The following is a 24288-nucleotide window of genomic DNA, read 5'->3' as shown; positions in this document are numbered from 1 at the left end:
AGTCTCCCTGCAGCAGCTGCTGGCTGGCAGCTTTTCTCGTTCCCCAACATACAGTGCTGTCCCCTGTCCCCCTCTTTTCCCATCGGCAGAAAGTGCTGTTCTGTGTAGGGTTACCTTGGAGCTGCTGGCACAACAAATCTGTTTTGTTTTTGGCTGAGCACTCAGCATCTGCGCTCTGGTGCAGTTGAAGCCTTTTATATTATTTTTTTCAAGAATGAAAACAGTGGATTAATGAACTGCTTGTGGGTAATGTGCAGGGTTTCTCAGAACCAGTGCTATTAGAGCCCAGTGTCATGTAGGAGGTAAATGGCAGCACACAGTGAATGAAGCAGTGGTATAATAGGTTTAAGTAGTCCATTTCCCTTTGGAGTGTTACTGATAACATGCCCAAATGCATACAAGATCATTACCTTAATGAATAAGACCACTCTCTATCAGAGCACATACTGCAGCTCATCACAAGGGGTTTATTTTCCATCATTTTCATCCAAAAAAAGCTTTGGGTGTTTGGGTTGGAATGATGTGCAGGGACAGTAGAATTGAGACAGAGAGGAAGGAAAGAGAAGAATAGAACAGATGTGGATGAGAGTGAAAGAGAAAGAGAAGTGAAGAAGGGACATGAATAATAAATGCACAGCAAGCATGTTGTGATTTGGACCAATATGGTCTTCAGGAAGCACCATAAGAGGAATTTGTACGTGCACGCACAAAGAACAATGCTCAGGCATTTGATTTTGTTATTGGAAGGGATACATCTTTCTCTGGAAGCATTCTTGTCTTCTGCAAGAAGTGAAATACTACAAAACATACAGACTTGATGATGGACCAGTACTCACTGTTCTGTCTTAGATATGCAATGGCCAAGGATTGCCATTTGCCTCTGGTATTTGCAGTCAGCTCAAAATTAGTATCAATTTGTGATAATTCCACCAATGTCTTTGGATTCCTTAGGACTTAGTCTCTGTGGTCAGCACTGTGAAATCCTAGTTCTCACTAATTGCCAGCAAATTCTTTGCTAGTTAAGAGGCTCTCAGGTATTTGTAGATACTCCACACTGACTCCACAGCATGTGAGAGCAGAATTTACCTCTACACATTTCCTCACACAAGTTTACTCTTCTCCTGGGAAAGGCATGTAGAGCAGCCCTGCCTGAAAATATCTGTTGTAAGCACAATGACTACATTGTTTTCTGAATTTGCTTCCAGTCAATACAGTGGGATCTGAATTAGACTGCCTTGCTACATGGTAATATGCACTTTTGAGCCAACTGAAGCCTAATTTTCTCTACCTTTTGGAATTTCTCTGCAAAAGAGACACTGTGTTCAAATCTGGTATCAAATGATGCTAAATTAACTGTTTGGAATTCACCATACGAGGTGAGTTTCACAGAGGTATAATTCTGTTAAAGCCTATGTGGCAACAGCATGTAATCTGAAGCAGAATAAACAAGAGGAGAATCCTGAAGGACGAGGCTTCCAAAATGATTTACTATTAAGATCCCTCTGAAAGCCTAAAACAACATCTCACAATATGCTTAGGAATATAAACATGGGCTGACTGATCCACAGCAGAGGTGGCCCTGTCCCAGAGAACTGGTTCTGGCAGTAACTATAGGGAGATGCATAGGACAGTGCATAAACAAAGGGCATTTAAAGAAAAAGGCTTCTCCAAGCTGTAGTTTTGTAGCTTTCAGCAATCTGTGAGGACTGCCTAGACGTGGCATCCAGATGATTAAGTTTAATCACCATTGATAGACCAAACCTCCATAAACTTGTCTAAAAACGTTTGGACATATTTATACTTTCAGTCTACACAATATCCTGAGGCAAACGAGCTTCAAAATTTAATTACATGCTGTGTGAAAAAGCACTTCTTTTTCTCTGTTTTAAACTTCCTGCCTGCTAATTTCTTTGGGGCACCAACTTCTCGTACTGTGAAAAACAGCATCCAAAATATCTAAGGGACAGAGGATCCCAGATTTTATCCAGAGGTCATGTGATTTTGGCTTCTAACTTCTAAAACCACTTCTGAAAAGGGAACAGAGGTTCTACTTCTAATGCTTATGAAAATATTGCCTTCAGTGCTCATTTGCTCTTCAGGTTGTTTTTACTTACTTTATTTTTTCTTTTAACCTCTGCTTACAAGCTGTTCTGGCTCCTGATAGATCCAGTTCTCAAGCTTCTTGTTTACTCAGCTAGCATGAACTTTATTTTTACAATATAATCCTTTTAACTGCTTCAGCAGCTGAAAGTCTGTTGCTTGAGACATGAATACAAACTCCACCAAGGACAGACAAGTTTGTCTGAATGACCTCTTTCTCTTCATTATCTTTGCCATGGTCTCAGTGTCACAAGTTCAAGTACACACGCTTGGGGTTTAATACAACATAGAGATAAAGGCAGAGAGATAGAGACTTCTACATTCTCCCCTGCAGCATGAACGTACTCTGCTGCTGCTTGATTGTGCCTTTTGCAGACACCTCATTAAGTGTGCCTTCATTACACATAACCATACCTTTCAAATGGTCACATGTATGATTCGAACACAGTGGAGGGATGTCTCATTCCTTATGAACGCATGCAGAGAATCTAGCTCTTTTAGGCAATTTTCATTCATAGCCTTTTCTACCCTAAATGGAATCGTATCTTCCAGTTTCTGTTGACCTACACTGTCTTATGTGCAGTTCTGAAAATGCTCCCTCTTGCTTAAGACTTTGAGTTCAGTCTAAATAACATTTCTTCTCTGTCTGATACTCCTGATACCATCAAATGATGGTATCAACCGTTATGATGTGGTGTGAAGCTGAGTTCAGAGGCAGAACCAGGTCCTTTGAATCTTTCTCTTCCCATCATGTAAATACAGTTTGCTATGTAAAGCCATTCACAGCTTGTGTTCCTGCAGGTACATGTTCTAGTCTGGAAGATTTAAGATATTGTGTAAGAGTCTCCTGAGTGCAGTGTGGTTTGGAGAATTAGCAAGGATGCACTCAATACTTTCCTGGGAAAGACGAGAAAGGTTTTGCATGTTTGAGACTTGTTTCTCTGAGTGCTCATGTCCTTCAGCAATGCAAACCATTGTGTAGTGGGGATAAATCAGTGTTGTTCTACAAAAATCAATTGAAAGAAGCTGACTTTCTACTGCTAAGGATCAGGTGTATGTAAGCTTTGAAAGGAAGATCTCCTGGCACAGTGTTAACAGCTTTTGGAATCTTGTTGCTGCTAATGCTTACCCCATGGCGACCAAAACTGAAGCAGCATTAACAGCTTTAGGAAGTTACTGTTAAAGCACACAGTGCAGATGTGCACACCCTTCTGATCTTCCTCCACCATGGTGATAGGGAGAAGGGAAAAAAAACTTCTGTAAGATTGCTTGATATATCTGAAAGACCAGTGTGTAACACAAGTGTGAGTGTGCGTGCATAAACATGGGGCATCTCCATCTGTGTGCAGACAAGCAGGAACATTGACAAACAAGCATGTGAAGGTAAGGCTGCAGAAGAGCGTGTGGAGACGCCTGCAAGCAAGCAGTGCAGTGTGTGTATGCATGTGTAAGGATGTGTATTGAGGGAGCTGTGTGTGTGGAAGCTGCCAGGCTTGTGTGTAGGCAACACTCCAGCAGTGTGCAGGGAGAGGGCCTGGGGAGAGAGGGGAGATGAGGCTATGAGGGAGCTCTGCAGGGCAGGCAGGTAAGCTCCATGTGCAGCTTGCTAGTATATGGGATCTCTGTCCAGAAAGGTCTTTGTCATACAATGGTCCTTAAACGCACTGTGGGAAAGGGGTGTTAAATGTGCTGCTGAATATCCCTCCATTCAGGGCAGGTGCTCCCTGCTTGGGGTGCTCCTTGCGCCTTGCTGCTCCCCAGTGCTGCTGGCTGGGTGTTGGGCCCTCTGGGCTGCAGCTCTCCCAGAGCAGCTCTGGCAGGAGCAGGAGTGGTTCCCTTGGAAACCTCTGGATGCCCAGCAACAAGTCTCTGTGGCCGCCATGTGACCAGGTGCATTAATCAGATGAGTTGTACCAAGCAGGTCAGCTGGGGCCAAAGTCCAGATTGCTCCCCCTTCACTTCATTGCTAATTACCGAGCCCTGAGGGCTGCTCTGAGTAGGGGGTGGAAAACAACTTAAAATAATTAAATAAAATGGTGACCTTTCCCACTGTGGCTTCTAAGTTCATCCCAGACTTTCTCTGTGAGAAAAATCTGTCCAACCCTCTCTCCTACTGAAACAAACCTAGCATGCAAATGAAGGAGTTGCAGAGCCTCACAAGATGGAAAAGCCCAGAGAGAATGAATCTCTCACAGACACAGTGGGCTTCCAGGTCTCTTTTTGAAATAAAGCCAACATTTCAAGCTCATTGTTTGAAAGAGGAGTATCTTGGGCTGGAGATAGCTTGAGCCTGATTCAGTAACACCTCATGTTCACATCTCAGATCTCTTTGAAAATCAAGTTTCTGAAGTCACAGCTGGGCTGAATTGCTGCCCAAAATTACTGGTGGGGCAGCACAGCAAGGACGTCAGTCTTCTCCTATATGTCTAAAGGAAGAGGCTGCTGCTCTCAGGAAAACAGGCAGTGTCTGGACACTTTTTGGCCCCCGTGAGCTCACCACAGCAGCAAAACAGCTGCTGTTCACAGATGGGCACCTGGGAGGTTTATTCATCATTCCTGGTGGCCCATTTCTTTACCCCCATAGAGTTTTTCTCTGTTTTACACAGAAACAGAAGACTCAAAGGCAAAAGATGGAGGAAAATGAAAGGTGTTTTTACAGCTGCAGCTTGGGGCCAGGGGATGACAGCAGTTGGCACACTAAGATTGAGCAGAGAGACTTGTATGAGTCCTGGTGCGCAAAGGAGGAACTGGGAAAATTAAGGGAAGATTGAAGAGATACAGCAAGAGTAGTAACAGCCATAAGCACTGGTCTCAGTCCCTTACAATGGATTTACTGCCCAGTAGGATATTGTAGGGGAATAAAGTAGCTATGTCTCAGTATCATTTTGATATATCTTTTGGAATGATTTAGGTACTCCTCAGTATTGTTCATAAAATGGCATTCCCAATTTCTGCTCCCATCCTTTTCACTTTTCACCAGAATTCTGCTTACTTTGCCTAGATAAAGCCAGAGCAGAGACTTCCATATTTGACTCTTGAATGACAGTCACTTAGAGATTCATGTTCAAGGCTGAGCACTGTAACATCTTCTTTTACCCATATGCCAGTCTACATTCTTCGTTCTGTGACTGACGCATAACGAGGTCGTTGGATACTGCTCATTCTCCATCTCTTACTTCAAGGGATCTGCATTTCTGTCTGCCAGGCTATTTACTGATTCACTCTGAACACAGGTATATTCTGCTCAAAGCCATCTTTTACCTTAGGCAACAACAAAAATGTTACAGTGGCTGGTCAGATCCTTGGCTGTGGGCCAGCCAAAGGAGTTGGCCCACAATTCATTAAAGGATAATAAAAAAGAAAAATAAATAAGTAAATAAATGAGTTGGAAACTGTGAAGTTGTCTGTATTCTAGTCATACTGTAATTTGAATAGTAACAAATGCCAATTAAAAACGGCTCCATTTCTGTCATCTGCTTTTACATCCAGAACTTAAGACCCCAGTATTTGCCCACAGGAGATTTTTTCCATCACTTCATAGCAGGCAGCAATTTCTCAACATCAGATCTGAATGTGACTCTCAAGGGTTACATAGACTAAGCTCTTATACTTGGACCATTTTGATTTCTATCTAATAAATGTTATAATCAATTATTATTTTTTCCCATTGTCATCATGTGATAATGCATCCTGTGCACAGGATATACCAGGAGGCAAAGCTTTACCTCAGTGTACTGACTATTTAGGACAATCTAGGGCAACCTTGAAGAATTAATGCCTGCAACCTGTGTGTTTGCAATCTAAGAAACACAACACAAATCCATGTCAGCTGACACCCTCTAGTCAGAGTCAGAAATGTGTGCCCTTGGTGTAAGGGCCAGGGAATAAATTTCTTCTCACTGTTTAGTGATTTGTCCTTTGGCACACTCAAGGGAATGACTGTCTGACTGCCTTGCAGTAGGAACATGAAAGAATCAAATGGATTCTAGATACTCAGATCAGAGTTTGCAATTGAGCTCTGTGTCTCAGGGAAGAAGTGGAGGACTGGTTATTAGTGTAAGCTCTGAAAACAGGATAGTAAAGGCTGACAGGCTAAGGGTGAAACCTGGCTAGTCCATTGGGCTGGAAAATCAGAGGGTACTTGTAACACAAGCTGAGGGACACTATGGTGAGATGGAAAGAAGAGAGCTGTTTCGAGCTTGGTCCTGGACAATACTGAGCAACTTATGTTCACAGCACAAAATGTATAGGTCAGATTGAAGCATGAGAGAACACTCGTTGGCTCTCCTGGCAGGTTCTGCCTGTGCATATGTAAAGCATGTCTTGCACAGGGATAGCTTGTTAACACACCTCCCTGCCACTGCCCTATTTCCAAGGGGTCCAGGCATCTCTACCCTACTGGGCAGACCTGTTGCTGTCTGCCATCATTCCTCCGACCGTCCTTTACACGAGGAAGAGACTTTTACACTGAAGTGCAGGCAGCTCTCCATGATGTAATCTGTACAATCTGTGCATTTGCAAGGAAAAGCAGCCTCTCGTTGGCCAAAGCGAAGAGTCTCCGCCTGGGTGCTCCTCCCGCGGCCCAGCCCCCCCCCCCCCCCTCCCCCCCCCCCCCTCGCGGTGGCTCATAAAATCTCCGAGGCAGAGGCAGGGCAGCTTTCTCAGCCCCCGAGCTCGCAAAGGTGACCCAGGGACAGGTGAGCTCTGGCAAGGGCGTGGAGAAAGGCTTGGCCGAGGGCGGAGAGGGCTGAGCTAAACCGGGGATGCTATAGGCGCTGGGAGAAGGCGAGGGGCACTCCGGCCACCTGTGGAGCCGGACCAACCTCTGTCAGCGAGCCGGACAGCTCCGCCAGAGGCCGGTTCGGCACAGGGATCTTGGCTAGTGCTCTGGGTGCTCAGGAGAAGGGCATTCGTGAGGTTGGACTCCCCCGGTTTTCGCCCTGGGGGCAGCTGGGGAAGACTGGCGGGAGGAGCAGGGCTGGGCTGCCCGGCGTGCCCATGCCTGGCGGAACCGCGCATCAGCACCACGGACAGGGCCTGCGCAGCGGGCTGTGGGCTCTGGGCAGCGGGCTCTGGGCACTGCCCGGCCCGGACACTCCCGAGAGGAACGATCCTCCCTGAGGTTGCGGAGCGCCACCGGGGCCAGGGGCGGGGTGAGTGCAGTCCCGCAGGGGACAATAGCAAAGGGGCTCGGGCGGGACAAGCGATACGAGCTGAGGGCGTCCCCGCCAGCGCTTCCCCCACGCGATGCCCCAGGCTGGGGGCCGTGCCCGCTCCCGGACCGGGTGCCAGCCGGGAGGTACACACAAATGCTCGAAGCCCGCCCAAGTGCACCGAGAAGGGGCATATGGGATGCAGGCTACGGTCTGCAAAGTTGGGATCTGGCTGAGAACCGAGGGCTGTATGGGGAGGAAGGGAGATTGGAATGTGTCAGGACGCGTTTTCCTGAGTAACCCTTCCAGGTAAGACACATAAACAGCTTCAGGTTTGGGGTTGGGCAGGGGCTGAAATAATTCAGGAAGCTGAGAATGACCCGAAGAATATAAATGTAATCTCCACTTTACATTACAGCAGATGTTTTTCATAAAGTATTTAACTTACTCACCTCCCCCTCAAAACAAAACAAAACAAAACAAAATCAAAACAAGTGGGATCAAATTATGGAAAGTTTTTGTTTTTAAATTTTGACAGAATTTAGATTACCTTTTAAATCGTTAAAATATATAACTCTGACTTGGCGCAGAAATTGGAACAAAGCTGAAATAAAGAATTTTTTTTTCTTGATTAGTTTTACAAAACTGTAGGTGTCGTTGAGAAGGTAAAGAAGATACAAATGTTAGAAATAAAGTGCTTGAGCACTTTGGAAACAAAGCACTGCATATCATTATGGTCAAATGAAGCATTTATTTTATCTCAATTTTTGGAAATGGAGACTATTCACTAAATGAGTCCCTTCTCAAAACCCTTACACTGCTCTTGTAAAGAAATTTAAATATTTTGCTAAATGGTCTCAGCCAGGCAAAATAATCCAGGCTCAGACTGTTCCCACTCCTGTCTTATACCTGTATTTTTCATAAGTTTCTGAGAGAAAAAGTAAACAAGCTGTTCTCCATTTTAAGGAAATTTCTATTTACTGTTTCTGAAATAAATAGTTGGAAAAAAAAGGAAAAACAGCTGAAAAGAAAGTTGATAATTCAGTTAAGGCCTTGAGTACACACACAGCCTTCAGAGATATGCATTGTATGTTCTGAGCAAACCAATGGTGTTGCCTATGAAATTAGAATGGAGAAATATTTTTTCTGTTATCTGTCAATTTTTTTAGCATTTCCTATCAGTCTTGTATCTGCAAAGTGACTAAATTTGTGATCTTTCTTTGATGCAACATAATACTGAGGTTGGGTTTTCGTCATGTCCTATATCTCTTATGGCGTCCATAGAACATCTTTTTCCTTTAAAGTTCAGCTGTAAAATAATGGCAAGAAATAATTTCCTTTATCTTGTGCCTCAACAGAGGCATGCAAAAAACAAACAAACAAACAAACAAACAAAAAACCAAACTTGAGTAGAAGCCAGAAAATTATATTGCACCAAATACAATTCTTGCTTTATGTGTTTATCTCTGAAATTCTAGAAAATTGCCTAGTTAGTTCTAATATTATGAAAATGCCAGGATAGATGCTATAATATCCTCAAAGTTAACAAAATTTTGCATTGTGCAGAGTGTATTGCTTAATCAAAGTCTCAGTTCGGTTTGTTTAGGTTGTATTTTGTAACCTTTCTTTCCTAGCACTTTTCTGTAGATCTCAAAACAAATACATCTGATAGAAGGATAAAAACCTGTCTCTTTTTGGAGAGATCCAGTCACACAGCAGTCATTGAAGAACAAGGAATTCAGGGTGAAATCTGAACTTCATTTTAATTTGTTAAAATATTTAGCAAAATTTGGAATGCAGAAATCAATCTGATATGAGATTCTACCATTGTTTGCTAGAAAGGAAACCTTTTCAGTTTCACTACAAATAAACACTGTACAGCTCTTTTCAGATTATTATATTTTTTAATTTAGTTTTTGCAACAGGCAATGTCCTCCTTCCCCTTTCCTCCTTCCATCAAAAAAGACGGTGTGTTCCAGTCTCTGGGATCTGTATACATTGCACAAATATTTGTCTGTGTGTTGCCTGCCACTCCAGTAATGAGCTGCTTTTTCACTGTAGTCATAGCATCTGGTAGGGTTTCAAGCTGTGTGGAGCTGGGAGACTGGGAGGTGCTTGGGAATCTCAGCAGGAAAGAGAGTGGGTTTCAGATGCAAGATCTGCAACAGCTTTTGTGCTTGGATAAACATTTCTAGGAGCTTCTCTCTTTGGCAGAGATCGTTCAGCCACAGACACTTGAACTTGGCATGCAGACCTGGGCACTGTGCCTGCTCCAGACACCTGCATTTATATGCAATTTTACACTCACTCTCTTTCAATCACCCGCATTCATGTGTACTAGGTGTGTGTGTGTCAGTGTGCACCATGGTCCACTACTGCACTGCAACACACACATGATTCTAACTAAGCCGGTGCTCTCCACTGAACAATGTGAGAAGAGAGCTTGGCTCAACCAAGCATTCAAGCACACACTTCTCTTAAGCACCCACATCCACCCCAGTTCAGCATACACTTCAGCAGGACTGAGTCAAGACTGAATGAGAGCTTAAGGCACAACTCCGAGCACAGAATTTGGCTTTTCCGCACACTGAAATCAACTGGGAGATTTATCTGTTAAGACATTAAATTCAGATCCCCCCAGAGCAATCCATTACTAGAGAAGCAAATGAAATGCACCACCTAAGGCACTACTCTAAGATCATAATAAGAACCCAAAGCACAAAAGAGATGGGAAGCAGGTGACAGAACTGATGTATGTATTTTTACAGACAGGTCTTCCCTCAGAGTGCTGTGATTGCTGTGTGTCCTCTAAGTGTGCCATTGTTTAACACCCCTTTAAAACTGAATGCATTTAGAGCCGACTGAGTCCCCTTGGGATTTGTAAAATAAGTCTGGCAAAATCCTCACTTCAAAATAAGTGGGAGTGGGATTCCAAATTCATTGGGAAATTCTAAGAAGCTCATCTGTCTTTAGACACTAAAATATTTTACTAAATCTTGTCCTTAGTAAAACAGATGCTGGGATTTTTGCTTATAAAATTACTTAAATTGAAGCATGGAGACAATATAAGGATGGGGAAAAGAAAAATGCTAAGGAATAGTTAATATGATGTTCAATATTGATACCCTAAGGCTGCTCTGGATATCTGGAGCCTTCAGCATTCACTGAGATTAAAAGGAGTTGCCCTCTGAGCAGCTTTGAACCTCCTGGCCACAACTCAGTGCTGACAAATCAGGACTGAGCACACATTATCCTGGCCACTGTATGATCAGAGAGCATCCAGCCCATGGATTAAAAGAAGCTCAGTTATAGGTTTGACCTTGCAAAAGGAAAAATTTCAAAACAAAACCAAACAAACCCTTGCTACCACACTTTTCTTTGACTCAGCAGAGCCTGAAGTGCTCTGGTAGTTTGTTATACTACTTGCATGAATAGGACCATTCATATTCTACAATCATCACACACCCTGACTCCAGTAGCCCTTATTTGCAGAGACCACATGGTCCCTGAGTTCTGAGTGTGAGATGTGGCTCCTTCCTGGTGTATTATGAGTATGGAGATTTCAGGTTTACCCTGTTTATAAACAGCTGTCCATAGCAGCAGTGAAACAAAGGGTCAATAACAGGATTTTAGCTCCAGCCACCTCTGAGCTTGGAGGGGAGAATCTAAAAAGTGTTGTCATGCAAGGTTTGTTGATTAACAAGGGGAGAGGCTGGGTGGGGTTTGTTTGCGTGATTGTTTGCATGGTTGGAGTCATGTGGAATTTTACATTAATTCAAGCCTTACAGATACATCACCATAGTGAGATGCATGGCTCCATGAGACTGTTATCTCTCTGGGCTATGAACATTTCATTCTATGCTTTTTCAGCACATAGCGTGGTCTTTAATTTGTGCTTTGGGTTGCTTACAAAGTGCAAAGAATGGGTATTCTGTGGTACAGTCTGTGGCTTTGCATATGAACACAAGAATAAGCAACGCTTTGTGTGTTCCATGCAGCATCACGCTTCAGGATAGAGGGGAGAATTTTGCCTTTTATTTTAATTTGGAGACTGACTCAGGAATTCTCATAACATAAACCTACAGTAACTTACACAGTATTGGGCCCCACTTCAGGAAAATACAAACGCACTTGCAGAAACTTAGAACATAACTCCTACAGGAACCAAATAAATGCCTAAAGTTACGTGCCTGGCTGAGTGAAGTATTCAAATATATTCCTGTTATGTATGCAGAAATCTTTTTATTCTGTGTTACCTAGGCCTGTAAAGCCTTCCCAAGTCATGTTCAGAAACAGAACACCACCTTATGATTTTCAAAAGCATTTAATGTTTTCAGGTGCCCAGCATGACATATCCTAATCAGTGTTGCTAAGCACCTGCCTCTCAGGCAATTGGTCCCCTTTCAAGGTGTCTCAAGCACAAATAAAAGGTATCCAGAATTGATAACTTCTTTTGAAAATCTAGAGCCATGATGAGCAGCCCACCTACAACAATCCAGTCCAGATGGAAACTGTATGGATTTGAGCCCCCCAGATCAGAAGCAAGTCAGTAGCTGCTATGTAAGATGACAATACACTCCACCATTAAAGTAGAAAGGAGAGTTTCTCATAAGGAGAAAATTTAAGTTTCTAGGGAGAACAATGGAAAATATTTTCAGTAAAACTCATGAAATTTTTAATGTTGTAGTCTGCAATTCTGTCCAATCAAATCTGCTGTTGCTCTGTGTTGCTGGTACAACATTCCTGGAGAAATGGCACAACATAATAGAAAACTTTACGTGGGTCCTCTCTGCTCAGTTAAGACATTACCATCTGGAAAACAAAGGGTCCCAAAAAGAACCTAATGCTTTGCAGGCTGCACTCAGATCTTGCACAGAATCTAACAGAAGCAATGGGATTTTCTCCTGAGCAAGAGAAAAGGACAGTTCAGACAAACCTCTGAATTCAGGATGTGCTGTCAGCACGCTGAGTGTCTAAAGAGCTTATCAGTTGTTCATACAGGTTGTTCAGATTTGCTTGGAAATAAGAACTAATTCAATGAAAGAGAAGTTTGGCTGATTTTTGCAAAGTTAATTTTAAACTGATTTGTAAAGTAATATACACTGCCTCCTTCATCTGTAAAAATGAACATTGTGATACTCATTTCACAGGTGTATCCAAAGACCAAATTAAGTGACATCCATAGAGCCCTGGAGATCCAGGAGCAAATGGAACTAGAAAAAAAAAGGAAAAGGTTATTATCTTGTCAGGTTTGGCCTGAGAGGAACATTATCCATATGTCTTGCCAGACTTATTTATTGTCTTATTTTCTCCTAATTTATCTTTTATCATCTTTTTAATCTGCTCTGTCTAATCCAGCCAACATTTTATTTTAGCACAGCTCTAGCTACTGCTGATGAAGCTGTGTTTGGTAAGAGGGGTATCTGCAGCTTTTATGTAACCTGATAAAGCAGAACACAGGTAGGTAGAACAGTAGAAAACAATTAATGAATACTTAAAAAATATATTCACTTTTTTTTAGAAAATAGGTGGTATTAGTATATTCTTCTGCTGGTCTGGGAATGAGTTTGACAGAACTCCCTTTCCTGCATTTTAACAGAATGGACTCCATTCTGCATTAAACACACTGATCTAAATAACACACGTATGTTCTATTTACTGTGATGTGGATTTGAGGAAAAAAAAGTTATATTTAAGTGGATGTAATGCATGAAAGTTTCTACAATGGGAAGTACATCATTTCAATCATGAAGGATTCTATGATAAATTCTAGGTGGACTATGTTTTACAATTACTGTTTATGATTTGGCTGTACTGACTCAGAGAAAACAATAGAGTTCAAGGGCTTCCAGTCCCTTATAGGGTTCAACAAGCAAATCACAGCATGATGGAAATGCTTCTGAATACCAAAGCCCTTGCATTTTCCCTTTTCATCTATAATCAAACAGCACTTCTCCACCCTTGTTGCTAGTGAATGCATTAGGGTATAAACTTTCTAATCTCCAGAGCTGTTTCCTAGAATAGATGTGAGCAGAGCACTTGGTTAGGGACAGCCAGAGGCTGGGAGAGATGATTACCTTCAGGCAGTCTCAGTAGAACTTCCCAGGGTTCCTATGGATGCAGCCTAATGCAGGACTTACAATGCTGAACAGACCTCCATTATGCGAGCTGGTGATGTTGATGCACATCTACACACAGACAGCTCCTAGTTAAAATGCACACCAGTGGCTCCAAAATACAGCAACTCAGCTGGAGTTCATTAACAGCAAAATCATTCCAAAGGACATTGTCTCCAAGTGGAAATAATTTCATTCTTTTTTCAGGATTGGTTTATAGTTGCATATTGCCTGGAGATTTTGCTAAGGATGGTGTTAAATTGTAGTTAGAGATTGGGCCTTAGTTGTACAGCCATGTTGCAGGCTTCAGTAAGATTAACTCCAGGTGTGCATGTGGCATCTACCATGGTGAGACTCCAGTTTAAACAGGACGTGTTAAAATGTATTTATTTTAAAGAAGGTGTCTTTAAAGCATGTGTGTGCTATAGGAATCCAGTGCTGGCCATATGTCATAGAATCTGCACTGCTAATGGAGGATCTCTGCCCACAACAGTAATGGGGGAGCAAGTGTGCTTTGTTCTGCTCTCAGCATCCCTTTTCAGCAGGCACACGAGCAAATGCTCCAGACCTCTATGGCTTTTAAGACAGTGAGGGGTTGCTGTGGTGGGAAATCATAGTCCATTTTAATCAGCAGGTATTAAATAAGCAAAGGAATGACCACTAATAGATACAAATGGATTGCCCACAGCTTGAGTTTCAACTTTCTCTCACTTGTTTGTCAGGGACCATGTACTGGAATACACAAGACAGCAACTAATGATTTAGTAATACGCTGCAAATAAGCACCTAATTACCAGGTCTAAGAAGGGAAGGAATGAAAAGCAACTAGGGAGGCTATTGGTCATCTTAGCTTTGATTTCTTATATGGAATCTTGCATGAAACATGCTGGTAACTCTCATCTTACATATATGTCACTGTTACTCAAGGATAAGTCTGGTACCTGTTCATTGAAAGCTCAGCTCTATTTTAAAAATCTACTCACTCTGAAAGGACTGTCTTTAAAACCACCAACAAAAACACAACAAAAAATTGTACAGCAAAAGGGACAAAACTGCTCCTCAACAAAGGCTCCAGTCAGCAGCCTGTAAATAATGTGCCAAAGGCCAAAACCTGCCTTTCACAGAGGTTCTGCAGCCTCAGTGTGTACTTTGAGAGCAATTAAGGGACATGAGCAACATGATAATTATCTCATGGGTGATATTTTCATTGGCTCGTTGGGAAAAAGGAGAGATGGGTTTGAGATGGCTGTGATCAATGTTCATCCTAACATCACATAAGTGGCACGGTAACATGTGGGAAATAGTCCTGAAAAGCAAAATGAACAAGGAAAGAAGGTGGGGAGGGGAGAGATGGTGAAGACAGAAGGATTTTAAATCCTCTAAGCTGAAAGAGTGAGCTACAGTGGGAAGCAGAAGGACATAACTTGAGATAACCAGAGCAAACTGGGAATTGGAACAGGCATCAGAAGGTCTGGCAGAGCTCCACAAGCCAAGGAGTGCAGGAATAGGAGTTAGAAGGACTGCAGGATTCCTGATGGAGAAGAAGGTAATAGATCCCCCTGGGTGAGAAGGAAGTCTATACAAGATGGTGTTCACATGTACTTGCACAGGGAAAATTCTCCTGTAAGTACATCACCATTAATTCCTCTTCCTTTTACCATCACCAACCATCTACCAACGGGCAGCATTGTCCCACACTTAGTCCATCATGTCATGACTTTATTAGGTCATAGTTGCACTCAGAGCATAAGGAAGGAGGAACAAAACATTACCAGACAGAGAATAAACTGTTCACATGATGGGCAATTTCAAGCAGGTCTGACAGACATAAGCATCTGTTCTGCACTCTCCAGAATTGTCTTTTGAAGGAGATCTCAATGGCAGATATTTTTTTTTTCCCAGATAAACATTCATAATAATTCTCTATCGTAGACAAACTGTGCTGAAGTCAGAAATCAACTGGCATATTCAGTCTGGAGGAATCTCCCAGGGTACCAGTCGAATGCATTAAGAGTGTATTTCTCCAGCAAGAAGTGATGGGAAGAGCACAGAGCAAAAAGAAGGTAAGGCAGTTAAAAGCAACTTGTATTTTTAGACCCCAGGCTCCCACAGAAATCTTTGGAGATGCTGAGCTCTATATTTGTGAAAAATACGCCTTTTATTTGCAAACAAAAATAATGCTTTAGAAGTCCAGCTTGGACTCCTGTTACTTAAAACCGTCCATAATATTTTTCTTTGGACCAATTTGCTGACCTGATAATTAATGTAGCTAATGGCTGTTTTTCTTTCCCTTATCAGCAGGTTTGTTTGTTTGGTTGGTTGGTTTCTTTTCTTTTTTCTTTTTTTCTTTTTTTTTAACACAAGCAGAAAGAAGCAGGGAAGAAGATGAAGAAATAATCTCTCGAAGGACGCAGTAATACTACCATCTAACTAAAAAGAATTCAGACATGCACACAATCCTCAGGAAAATTCATCTCCACCCTCCCAACGGACTCTGGTGAGAGCCCTTGAAGCGGTAATTAAAGTCTATTGAGTGGCAACTGCACCTGTTTAGAAAGGCGAATGTGGGTAAGAGGTGCACAAAGGGAGATGAGCAGCAGAGAAGGAGTGTGAGAGGAGCAGCTGGAGGTGGGGAAGGGAAGTGGTAAGAGGAGAAAATGTATTTGTTGGAGAAGTCAATCCAATAAGATGTGCATTTCCCATTCTTCCCTTTATTAGCTTTCTGCCTGCTCTCCTGCACCCCTTCACACATGCAGCTGGCTTCTACCCCACTCTCACACCCACTGATGGAAACTCCAGGGGGCTTTCTCCAGTTAGCCAGAATGCTCGACCAGCTGCTCATCTTGTGTAAATCAACAGAGTCCCACTGAAGTCCTCGTGGATTTACAATCAGCTTGTGCTCATTTACACCAGCTGAAGATCTGCTCCAGTGACACTTATTAACAGTCACTGGGCTCCTCAGACTGGCAGCTGGGACATGCTAGTTCTTGTCTGCTGGGTTGTCTTTTTCTCTAGAATAGAGCACGTCCCTTTTGTCAGCTTTGTCACCCAAGTGTAAATCCTATAGCATCTGGGATGAATAAATCAGTGATGTTTCTAGATTTCAGCAGGTGTGTCTGAGAGCAAGAGTGCAGGCAGAAACTGACTGAAATGGAGGAAACCAAAGCAGTGCTTACAGGCAGGCCATTCTGTGCGTATTGGTAAGATTGCTATTTTTGCACATGTATCTCCCAGATTTTCTGAACTGCTATCACACTCAGATGGTCCTAAGTACTATCTGTGAAGCCATGCAAAATGAACTCACTCTTAAATACTGCTGGTAATAGTGGATTTTTTCATTACCTTGCAGACTACCACTGATCCAAGGACCACTGGTGTGGAACCACTGTTTTGTCCGGTAAATTTACACTTCATAAGACACTTGAGGGCCAAAATCTGTGATGTGCAGTGATGTAATGTGGAAGTTCTGCCAGTTTATTGTGTCACCAAATAACTGCATATTGGCTTGCTAATGGCAGTAATCAGCAGGTCAAGTAATAATACAATGGAGAAAAGATAAACACAAAAAGCGGCAGAGAGAAATCCTCCAGTGTTTGAGTAGAAGAATAAGAAAAAGAGGTCATTCTTTAGTACAGAAATCTGGACTGCCCTAGCAATCAAGGATCCAAAGACTAGAGCTGCATAGTGATATAGATACATGGTCCAAGAGATTCGCCATCCTGAAACCTGTGGATTGATAACAAATCCTAGTTCCTTTGCCATAATCTCAACTTCATCTTTGATGCCATTAAACAGGGTTTCATCTTGTTTGCCCTACAGGGCATTTCAGATGAAGCTACAAAGACATAGCACATCACTTCTGTATAATTAATCAAAGGCTCTGACAATAGAATTATTTCTTACACTCAACCTATGCGCACACACTATTGAAGCCTACTCATTTAATTCCCTTTATCCAACATAAAGAAGGCTTTCTGTGTTACTATGCATTTGCAAGGGGCTACATTAATAAGAACTATCCCTTTTCACTGCAATTTTACATGTGCCCCAGCAATAAACTGCACTAAACTAGAATTTCTGGGGTGAGATCAACCTGTTGCTGAGCTGAGAAAAATGATTTAGGCAGAATAATTTGACTGGTGTTTGCAAAATTTTCTCTCTTGCTGGACTTGATGGCAAAGAGTCTCTTGTGAATCCCTGAACTTCATTCTGTTCAGGATTCATTGAATCCTTCAGATTCAATCCAACAGATCCTTCCTAATCCCCAGTTGCCAGAGCTCATACACACCAGTGCTGGTGCAAAGTTGTTGCATCCACTTTCTACAAGTATTAGTGATGTCTCTGTAGCATGTGGTCCTGGTGGCTGTACCAGAAACTGTATCCTTGTGAATGACGACAGAAAGAAATGTGCATTCAGCAAAAGCCAATTCCTCTGGCTGCTAAGGGTGAGATTTACAATTAATTGGAAATACGATCCAACCAACTCACCGAAGCTCAGCTACAGTTAACAGAGACAGACAGATATGTCTGAACAAGAAAGCAGCCTACCAAGCATTCATTGTCTTAGGGGTGAGATTAATTTTTGCACTGGCTGCAATGAAACCTATGTAACTCACTTAACACTGAATGCCTAACTACTAGTCAGTTACAGTTATGTGAGAAGAATCATACCCCAAATTCCCGTCGTAAATTCTAGTCTTCTACAAAATCATCAGGTAGGTGAATCTCATGTGATATACTGCCTTATTTCCATATTTTTGCTCCCAAATACTTGTCTCCCTCTATATTTTTTTTCTCTTTCCAGCTGAAAGGGTCTGTTCTTCAGCCTTTTTCTTTTTCTGCCTTACCTCTCATTGCTGAGTAACCTTTTGACTTTTCCATCAATAAGACTAAAGAGCATTTGAACCATTCTGTTCCCCCCTTCTCTCCTCCCTCCAGTTCCAAGTCAGGCAAGCACATCGATCAGAGGAGCTCAGGAAATATCTGGTGTTTTGTTGTCAGGATGATAATAACATTGCAGTTGTGAATAGGTTGCTGCAGGTCTGATCATGGACACCTGCAGGGTTTGTTTAATTGCATTTAATGACAAATCCTATACAGAGGAGCATTGCCAGAGAGATTTATTATCCACAAAAGAGGCAAAGCACAACAGCTCAAAATATAATTTGCACTGAGCATTTTCCCCCCTGCCTCTCTTTAAACCATTGTAATAAATAACAAATCAGGTAAAGTGGGAAACATAAGTCTGAGAAGGAGGTGAGGGGCAGAGGACAGAGACTGAAACCAAAGGAAATAACAGTAATAAGGCCACACTGTTCTTTCTACCATCCCTGTGGTCTGGTATATAGAAAATACTGTTTGTTTAATTTACGGCCTGGAAGTGCAGCTGGGGATCTCTCTGTGATAAGCCAGCCTCCTCTCAGATAGCTGGAGGCTAAGCTCTTGAGTCCCTATTCTTTCTGATTAGGCTTTTTTTTCACTATGTTTGGTAGCTAAGTTTAGACCTTATCTATAGAAACAATTACAAAGAAACTACAGTGGCTTCTCAGCACTATGGCTTTCACCTGCTGCAATTACAAGGAGGCATAAGTTTCCATATTGTTGAAATCTCTGGGACAAACTACAAGTGGCAGATCCCATCGTGAAAAAATATCACATTGAGAAATACAGCCCTACGGAGACAGCTCCTCTATCAGAAGTCTAGACAAAAGTCTCACACACCTCTGAGTCTGGACAGAATTTATGTGTTCTACTAAATACCATGCTCCTAAGAGGAAATGCATACCTGTAAAACCAACAGAGGACCTCGTTCCCTTGCTCAAGCCAATTAGATCTCTCACTTATTATGTGATTGTCTGGTGAAAACTTGTGGCAAATCCCTTTCCCAACCTGGTATATCACTGCTAGGCAGAGCATAGTTCCAGAACAATTGTAGAGTTGTCACTTGAAATGGTGCAGTTGGACTAGATGACCTTTGAAGGCTCCTTCCAACCAAACTATTATAGCATAGCCTAGTCTACTCTACTCTAATTACAATCCAAGTTAGCACTTTCCAAACCATTCTCTCTCTCACAAGTTCATAAGCGATCTTTACAATTCTCACTCTCTCTTCTAATTACTCTTGGCAGAATACTGAATTGTCCTGGCCAGCTTATTTCTAAAAATTGTCTTGCCCCACTGAAGTGGGTTTTTTGGGGGGAGGGGGTATGCTCTGTAGCATGGCAGAGGAGAAGATATGCTGCCCGTTAGAGAAAATGCCTTAATTTAGGAAATTCAAGCATGGGCCAAAAGAGGCATGTATCAGAGTAAAGTTGTATTCAGAATAAGCAAAGGATGCATGCTCACTAATGTTCTACTTCATATTCAGATTAAATTTTGCACTTCAAATGATGTGCACCAGGAAGTTTCTGCAGTGTTTGGTCTCTATTTTATTAGAGGTAAGAAATTGGCAGTTGGCAGTCATTACACAAACATGGTGTAGGGTAACACCTGGACTTCAGTTTTATCTGATTTCCTGGACAATGGCAGTATCGCTAATACCCCCTGTTAAATAAGGCCACCTGGACATCTACTGGTATCAGCTCAAGCTATTACAAACATGCTTACTACCTAGTCTAGCACAATGGATTGTTATCTCCTGAGCAGCACAAATCCCCAGATTGAAACAAGCCATCTGGAATCTGATTAAAGTGTCCATAGAAAGCACATATGTTTAAAATGGAGAGAGGGAGAGAGCAGAAAGGCTGAACGATGCTCAGTGTGGCACAATCTCTGCTAGAACCAGCAAACTCTTTGTTCACTGAAAATTCTTTCTCCTTCTATGAAAGAAGCCTTTCACCAAAGCAGCTGTGCAGAGGTGAGGCTGCTGGAGGATACTTTTCTTTGTTTTTCCTTTTTACAGCTGCTGACAAAAGTATGTTTAAGAGTCTTGGTTTGGCAACAGGAAGGATACCATCCTTTGTCCGATTCCACTGGCTGAGAGAAGTATGCCCCAATCAGATAATGGCAGTCAAAAGGAATAAAGCAAGATCCTTTCCTTGGGTGTGAGCCAGCATTGTTCTTTCATGCATTATTCATGAAATATGCAAGGTATTAACAGCAAAAGCTGGGGAGTGGAAGCAAAGCTAAACCTGGGGTGAAACGAAGATTGCTCTTCAACAAATTCAGAGAAAAGGAAACAGAAAAAAAGATTTTGTTTTCTTGCTTAAATCAGTCTCTTAGTAGGATTCCAGGAAACTCAGTGCTATCATTTTCTTATCATTTTCTTTGCTGCTTGATTTGTTTTCTCTAGCATTCCTAAGTATATATTGAATTTACTTATTTTAGTCAGACTAAACTATAACAGAGAGATAGGCAGGCTGACAGAGCACTCCAGGAGAAGTTTATCACAGGGTATGGAAGAAAGAGATCCTGCTGAGTTCTGATATCCCTGGAAAAAAAACATGGCCCAATTTTTTATAGGTATATGCAGTCTCCTGAGTGAGAAAATGGAGCAAAAAGTCATAGATACAGTCACCAAATTGGATAGAAGATTATAGTGAAATTTGACATGGTCTCACAGAGAACACCATGGTTTTTTTTGTTTGTTTTTGCACTGCCTAACATGTCTGGCATCCATCTCTGAAATGAGACGCAAATGTTGAATGAATGAGAACAAGTGAGGAAGGATAACAGAAGAAACGAAGGAGGATATCCCTGACAAGGAGGTGCTGCTCTCTGTGGTCTGGCTCTGTGTGGAAGACTAGTGATTTTGTTGTTATGATTTATAAAGGTGACAACAAATCATAGCCTGCCATACAGCACAGATCTTCACCCTTGCTGGTAGGAAGAGATTGCTGACAGGACAGGGTTGGGCTCTGAGTGAAGCTACGGGAGGTATGTCCATGAAGAGGGCTGTGAGGCTCATCCTGACACCTTGAGCATTTCTCTCCAAGCACAGCAATCACCTACTTTAACTTCAAAGCAATTTCACATCAAGATCAACTATCATTATCTTCATACTGCGGATTGGGGAATTTTTAGTGTCTAACTTAATAGAACTTGTAATATTTCTGTGGGAGAGTTGGGGTTTAAACCTCAGCTGCTGAGGTCTGCTGAGCACCCAGAGCTCCTGCTTGTTTTGAAGTTCCAGCTTGTTGCTTCCAACAGGATTTTAAACACCGAAACAAGTAAACTTTCATTACCAGCCAGAGGCTCTATTCTCAGAGATATTTAGGTGTGAAAATAGAATTCCTGAATCCTGCTGAGGCCAGAGGGGAAGGTAAGTACTGAAATGTCTCTAATAATTTGGGTTGGTGAAGCTGTATTTTCTTTGTCTGCTCAGCATTGCACACTTGTCACTGTTATTACCTGAAGGTGAGAGACAACTGAGTCATGTTCTTTTCAGTGGTCCCAAGACAAGAGGCAGAGGGGAAAAAATGAAGCACAGGAGGTCCTGTCTGAAAGCATCAGGAAGTATTTCTGTGCTGAGGGTGACCAAGCCCTAGAGCATGTTGCTCAGAGAAGCTGCAGAGCCCTCCTGCATTCTTGAGGATACTCAAAAGTCACTGCAAGATGAAGACAGCCACTGACCTCCAAATCAATCGGTTTTGTAGTTTACAAACATATTTTACAGTACTTGTAGCCAGATTCTTTGTGGGTTGTCATCTTTTGTTTCCAACTAATACCGAACAACTCCTAGGTTCTCTTTCCTAAATGTATGTTGATCTGCTGCAACTTCTTTTGCCAGTCTCTGCCTTATTTGGTACCTTGTAAAAGGAAATAGCAATTCTCACATCTTAGGAGGATGGCTAAGAGTTCTCTGTCTGTCTAGAAGACTGCATGTTCCTCATGGTTTTTGTCCTACCAGGGAGCCACATGTTGCAAAAGAGAATGATAGCATGGGATTGAGGAGGTAACTTGCTGAACCACTCCCAAGGAAACTGATGGTACAATAAAAGCAAATTGAACCTAATTCTTAGATGCAAATCTGATGCTCTTGATACCTTGCCATTTGCCTCAAAGCTATTTTTTTCTCCTTTAAGTTTGGAAGCGGAAGGGTCCAAATCCCAAGATACTATTATTATCATCTCAGATAATCTGCGAAGTAGGAGCACAGCAATTATTTTCCCAGGAAATTTACTGCTAAGGGAATTTAACAATTGTACAAATTGCTGCCTAATGGTGATGCATAAAAAAAGGATCATGTTTCATAAGATGAACAACATACTCTCCCTTTCTTCCACCCTTCTACTGATATACTGAAGTTACAAAAAATCGGAGGGCAGTAGTGCAACCACTAATGCTGAAATTGCCAGGCTGGTGTCTAATGTAAATTGAACTTTGATGATTTAGTGTTACCCAACATACCTCTCCTCATTGTTCATTTTATGCAGACTGATAAAAATCCTTCCAGGTAGCAATGGCCTCATGCCCTGTATAAGCACAGAAAATAATGTCATCGCAAGCCTTAATGATGAAGGTAGTTATAGGACAAAGGCCCCTGCAGCAAGTTGGGTATTGGGTCATTGTTCCAGCTAATGTCATGATGCCATTTCTCACTATTTTTAGAACTGTTTTCTTTGTACAGCAAATTTATCATGTAGTTACTTAAAAATACAGAAGATCTTGTCTTCTCTGGACTTAGTAGCAAAAGATTGTCTTCCTCTGACTTCTGCAAATTAGACAATCCCCTAAAAGCTGCAGAGATTGATTAAAACTTAAACTTAAAACCTAAATTTAAGCTTAGAAAAAATGAGTATCTCAACCCAATCTGCTGTTAGCACTTGGTGTAATGACAGACTAAGCACAAAGACCTTACAGAAAAATTTGCAGGAATCCAAGTTAGCCACTCACAGTTCCAGAAGTAATTCAGGGATTCAGTAAATCAGCACAAACCTAGTTCCTACATTGCATATATGTTAGCACAGATCCAAATTTCTCTACATTTTGGGGAAAGAAATGTGAAACAGTGGATGAGGAACATTCCATCCTTTCATGTTAAAACTTTGTTCCATGTCATATAGCCAAGCCCTTTTATTATTATCTACTTTGTATATTATGGTTGCCGCAGATACCTTATCAAAAATTGAAACTCTGATTTTGGTTGTCCTATAAGCACAGAAGATGCAACCTGTAAACTCAGAATTTAAGGATTTAGGAAGCAAGACAGACAGAGACCAGTTCTCATTCCCATGTTACAGGCAGGGAAATAGGACATAGGAAGATTAAATGACTAGCTCACGGTCAGAAAACGAGTTTCTAGCAAAGGTAGGGTCTCAGCAATATTTTCCAAAATCTCCGCCCAACACTTTAGGGATCCATTCATGTGCCTTTTTTTTTTTTTTTTTTTTTTTTTTTTAAGTACCGTGTCATTATTTCTGTGAAAAAAATTATGTAACTCCTTCAGCAGCCAGTACTATACACTTCAGCTTGTCTGAAAGGGAATATGAAATGGCAGTTAAAAAAAAAAAAAAAAATAACCTTCCTGCCACACAGTCTGGCAGCCCTGTCAAAATGTATCTTCTTTTCCTCTGATGGGTATTTAAGTTCCCTCTATATCCTTAGAACACTGGCTGGGGCTTTATCTACATTACCCTACAAAGCCAAAATCATGGAGTCTCCCTATGGAGGACATACTCTGTAGATGAGGAATGTAATACCTTCCAGTACTTCACTTCAATGCCAGGTGTTCAGGCCCACGTGGCATTAGGAGCCTGTGAAGGTTTCCTGGCAGATTCTGTGACAAGAAGGAATAGTGACTGTTCCTCAAGAGGATGCAGTAACCACCCCATGCGACAGACCTGCTCACCCAGATGCACAACTGGATCACAGTGTTAAATGGGATGTTACATGCTGGCAGATCTCTTCTATTCCTCAGTGTTGTATCAGTGGGAGCTGCACTTCTGATACCAGTCTAATTCAGGAGACAGTATCCATCT

The 24288-nt window shown here is 41.9% G+C and overlaps 1 long non-coding RNA gene and 1 other non-coding gene across 3 annotated transcripts; both read left to right on the top strand.

Annotated features, from left to right (window-relative positions):
- Positions 1–6719: 6719 nt before the first annotated feature.
- Positions 6720–22322, top strand: LOC121107764. Of its 2 annotated transcripts, none has more exons than XR_005842192.2 (5): positions 6720–6797; positions 15302–15432; positions 15737–15866; positions 16719–16766; positions 21756–22322. It is a non-coding gene; the product is annotated as an uncharacterized LOC121107764 (long non-coding RNA). The 2 variants fall into 2 exon arrangements; XR_005842193.2 differs by lacking the exon at positions 21756–22322 and adding an exon at positions 20271–21069.
- On the top strand, positions 21086–21180 carry MIR7-3 (microRNA 7-3). Its single transcript, NR_031493.1, has one exon. It is a non-coding gene; the product is annotated as a microRNA 7-3 (primary transcript).
- Positions 22323–24288: the final 1966 nt, after the last annotated feature.

The sequence above is a fragment of the Gallus gallus genome, chromosome 28 (assembly GCF_016699485.2).
Source record: "Gallus gallus isolate bGalGal1 chromosome 28, bGalGal1.mat.broiler.GRCg7b, whole genome shotgun sequence".
Taxonomy (NCBI): Eukaryota; Metazoa; Chordata; class Aves; order Galliformes; family Phasianidae; genus Gallus; species Gallus gallus.
The sequence above is the reverse complement of the archived record's forward strand: the minus strand, read 5'-3'. Positions and strand labels throughout refer to the sequence as shown.